The 4,984-nt window shown below is 36.3% G+C and overlaps 1 pseudogene; it reads right to left on the bottom strand.

The window, feature by feature from the left end:
• Positions 1-4,191: 4,191 nt before the first annotated feature.
• Positions 4,192-4,984, bottom strand: part of LOC138149774 (ATP synthase-coupling factor 6, mitochondrial pseudogene) — a 1,086-nt pseudogene continuing 293 nt past the window's right edge.

Below are 4,984 nucleotides of genomic sequence, written 5' to 3'. Positions count from 1 at the left end.
TATTTAAAGTATATAATACCATATGTGTCAAATACATAATATGTTATAATATTATATACATACGCATATTAAAAAGTGGGAGAAAAGCTAGTGGGGCTGGTAGTCTGTCCCGCCATTAAAGGATTCTTGATAATGATCACTTACTTAAATGATACTTGATACTTTAGGTATAGAAGTAGAATATCATTATCAAACCTTTATGAAGGGCCTACTACGTGCAAGGCAGTAAGTGTTATGGATACAAAGTAGTTGGTTGTTTTTTTTTTAATCTAGTCTCTGCCTTCAAGGTACTTAAAACCTAACTCACAGAAACAAGTTATATACATAAAAAGATAATAATCTTTGGTAACACATACAACCCAAGTGAGTCCTGGATACCCTAATGCAATAGAAGTCCAGAGCACAGAGACTGAGTCCCACAGGGATGGGTGCTATAAAAATGCACACATACATAGAATTTTAAAATTTGTTAACTAGGAACTTCTTACAAATTCTTCTTTTGCTGCTTCACTGTGCTATGGAGTTGACTCTGGTACTTAAAGACTATGCCAAAGGATTAAAAAGTCCAGAAAATTCTACCAAATTGTTAAAAGCAAGTCACATAACAGATCAGGTATCTGCCATTAGAACACCAGTCCAGCAAAGTTCAGAGATGCTCATCACCCAATTATCCATGGGGCAATTAATTTTCTGACTCTACAATACCTTTAAGTTATTATTATTATCATATTTATTATATTATATTCATTATATTACTATATTATATTATATTCATAGTTGACAACTTACATAGACTTTTAAAGTCTGCAAAGTTTCTTCCATATATAGTTTCCTTTGATCCTCAAAACAATCCTGTGAAGGATATACTAAAAGGTTTTATCAACCCCATTTTAGAGATGAAAAAAAAAACTGTGACTTGGACTCGATAAGCGATTTATGCAAAGTTTCTTCCACAGCTGTATGGCTGTGGGCAAGTCACTTAACCTTTCTCAACATCAGTTTCAGATCTTTAAAGCTGTGATAATAATAGCACCTACCTCACAGAATAATTGGAAGAATGAATGAAATATTCATACAAATACACATACAATATTCAATAAAATGGAAAATATTGTAAATCCAAAAGCACTATACAACTGTTAGGATTATTACTATTCTATTTCAACGAGATATCCCCACCTCACCTTTGTTACTTTTGTGGAATGTCAATGCATCACAGACTCACATCTCACTTTCCATTAGTATTTTTAAAACCGAGTATATTTCCCTATTGGGAATAGTACTGCAAGTTGTTGGTGTGGGTTAGGGGAAGGGAATGAAAATCAAAAGTACAAAAATGTAATCACAGCAGTATTATTTGTCACAATGAAAATTTAGTTGATATCCAAGAATAAGAGAATTGCTTAGTAAACTATAGTATATTAAACTATGGAATACAGAATGTGAGAAGTGAGAACTTTGTGGATTCTGTTCATTCATGGAAATATCTATATGAAATAATGTTAGACAAGTTGTGGTTTGTGAATATAATGGAATACTGTTGTTCCATAAGAATGATGAGCAGGTAGATTTCAGAAAAACCTGGAAAGACTTACATGAGCAGATGCTGAGTGAAATCAGCAGAACCAGGAGAAAAATGTACACAGTAACAGCAATATTATGCGATGACCAACTTTGATAGACTTATCTCTTCTTAGCAATGCAAGGATCTAAGACAACTCCAAAAGACTCATGATGGAAAATGCTATCCGCATCCAGAAAAAGAACTATGGAGTCTGAATGCAGACTGAAGCACACTATTTGCTCTCTCTCTCTTTTTTGGTTGTTTCCTCTTTCTTGCGGTTCCTGCCATTGGTTCTAATTCTTCTTTACAACATGTCTTTTTTTTCACTTTTTTTTTTTTGGAGGGCAATTGGGGTTAAGTGACTTGCCCAAGTCACATGGCTAGTTTTTTTGTGTTAAGTGTCTGAGGCCAGATTTGAACTCAGGTCCTCCTGACTCCAGGGCTGGTGCTCTATTCACTGTGCCACCTAGCCACCCTTCTTTACAATATGTTTAATATGAAAATGTGTTTAATATGAATGTATATGTAGAACCTATATCAGATTGCATGCCATCTTGGGATGGGGGGAGGGGAAGGAGGGGAAGAAAATTAAGAACTCAAAATCTGATGCAAGTGAATGTTGAAAACTAGAAATAAATTAATTAAAATAATGTTAGAAAATCAAAATAGAACACAAATTGAATGTCAGACTCCACAGCTGTGAAAAGAGAATTTGTGAATAGTTTTATAGGGCAATTTTTTGGGCTTTGTTTTCAATATAAGTTGCTTATGTCCCTCATTTTCCAAAAGGAACAAAGGGAGCAAGGATGAAGTATGGCTAGCATTGTGTTTAGCTCTGCTTAGCTCCTTGCTGAGTGTTCCTGGGGAGATCACTCGAGCTTTCTCATCTACCAAACAGTTGTGTTTAGGATCAAATGAGATGATATATGTAAAACACCTTCTTAATCTAAAAGAGCTATGTAAATGTCATCTTCTAAGAAGAGGAATATAAATTTTTCACCCACAAAAGTAGATTTTCAACTGTAACTTTGCTGATATTCATAAGCTGAATTAAATATGTTGGCTTTTCTGGGTGAAAACAAACTATCAAATGCTCAACAATAAGGCATTTGCTTCATATTATTTTTCCTGTAGTAGTGATGGATTTGTCCAATTCATCCACACTCTTCCAGTTGCCCCATTCCCCCCCTCCTAAAATCATGCCATTAGGAGTAGGTTGGCCATTTATAAATGAATTAAAGGTATAGTCTGGAGCCATGAAACAGAATATAATCATCAGGGCTCTGACTAATCTTGCCCACGTGAGGTTTTAAATATAGAAACCTAAACTCTACCACCACAGCCCTAATTTAATCAGTTCTAGAAATTGACCAATATTCTGAAATATGGAAGTTGGCAAAAATTCCGAGCTAAGTACTTTGAATTTGCTAATCTTGCTTACTAACAGCAGCACAACATTGCTGCCATTTTTCTTACTTATTTGGTAACAAGAAATGATGGCAGCCATCTTACACTCAGGAAAGAGCCTCCTTTCTTAGTCATATGATTGATCCACCAAACAGCATTGCTTCAAAAGATTAGAAAATACCCAAATCTTTTGCCAAGATTCCTCCCTCTCAACTCTTAAGTGACACAAACCATTTCTATTTTGAAGAGTCCCCTTGTCTTTATCCTTCCTGATTTCTATCCGAGAGGGATGGCACTGGCATGCAGAGATATAGGCATATATTTTAAAGATGATGCTGGCACATAGCTATGCTACATTCATAAAATGTGCCCACCAACATACAAGTGGCACAGCGAAATAGAAATTAGGAAGTGTCTAGACCTGTGGAATCTATATAAAGAAGTACTTCCCTTTTAGAATATAACCGCATCAGTCCTATACCCAAGAGTTTGGACTGAATGTAGGTCAGGGTTATAAGTAATCTATTGCATATCTGCCTTAGAAGGCAAGCAAAGCAAGGGCCTTTTTTTTTAAGAGGCTAAGAACAAAGGACATGGAAAAACAAAGGCCAATAGTAAAGTTGTCTTTGAATGGTCTATCAGAGAGGCTTACACAATATTCAGGTATTAGGAACTCCATTTTTTCAACTTGATCTGGAAAGGGTGTTTTCTTTTTCACTAGCAAATCTGGATGCAGATTGGGTCAGGTGATAAGACATATTTAGAAATCTAGATATATGATATAAGACATATCTAGAAATCTTAGACAAATAGCTTTTATATGATTTTTTATATAAACAAATATTTATATAAACAAAAAAGTTTATATAAATAAACTTTTGTGGCAGCTAGATGGCGCAGTGAATAGGTTACCAACCCTGGAGTCAGGAGGACCTGAGTTCAAATCTGTCCTCAGAAATTTAACACTTACTAGCTGTGTGACTTTGGGCAAGTCATTTAACCCCAACTGCTCTGCCTTCCCCCCTCCAAAAAGGCAAACAAACAAACAAACAAAACTGGGAACTTTTTGTGTAAGACCATTTTTAAAAAGTGAAATTCCAATTTAATCATACTGCTTATTCAAGATAAATCACCAGACAGTTAAAACTGATTTGTGACATCTTCTTATATCTGAGGCTTAGGTATTTTCAAATATCTATTCAATACCTAATATTCAATATCTATTCAAATACCTCTTCAAATTTGGGGTCTTCAAGTTTGAAGGTTGGAAATGTGTTTATATCTATTTTGCCTACACATTAGCTTCAGTTTGAAAATTTCCCTGTCAGTGGGCTTGGTGGTACATGCCTATAATCCCAGATACCAGGGCAACTTGGGCTGGAAGATCTCTTGAGCCTGGAGGTTCTGAGCTGTAGTAGACTATGTCAATTAGGTGTCCACACTAAATTCAGTTTCAATATGGTGAGACCCTAGGAGCCAAGAGGCACCAAGCTGCCTAAGAAGATGCAAACTAACCCAGGTTAGAAAATGGTCCAGGTCAAAGTTCCTATCCCAAAGTAATGAGGCCAGCAAGTAGATCCTGCATTTACAGCCTAGGCAAGATGGGGAGAAAAAGAAAGAAAGAAAGAAAGAAAGAAAGAAAGAAAGAAAGAAAGAAAGAAAGAAAGAAAGAAAGAAAGAAAGAAAGAAAGAAAGAAAGAAAGAAAGAGGAGAGAGAGGAGAGAGAAAGAGAGAGAGAAAGGAAAGAGAGGAGGGAAGGAGGGAGGAAGGGAGGGAGGAAAAGAAAGAAGGAAGGAAAGAAAGAGGAGGGAGGGAGGAAGGAAAAAAGGAAAGAAGAGGGGAAGGAGGGAAGAAGGAAGGGAGAGAGTAAGGAAAAGAGGAAAGAAGGAAATGAGAGGGAGAAAAGAAAGGAAAGAAAGGAGAGAGGAAGAAGAGACAGAGAGAGAAAGGGGAAGGAAGGGAGGAGGGAAGGAAGGAAGGAAGGAAGGAAGGAAGGAAGGAAGGAAGGAAGGA

The sequence above is a fragment of the Petaurus breviceps genome, unplaced genomic scaffold (genome assembly GCF_028583685.1).
Source record: "Petaurus breviceps papuanus isolate PSGF00001 unplaced genomic scaffold, PetGlider_PUasm1.0 90849, whole genome shotgun sequence".
Taxonomy (NCBI): domain Eukaryota; kingdom Metazoa; phylum Chordata; class Mammalia; order Diprotodontia; family Petauridae; genus Petaurus; species Petaurus breviceps.
The sequence above is the reverse complement of the archived record's forward strand: the minus strand, read 5'-3'. Positions and strand labels throughout refer to the sequence as shown.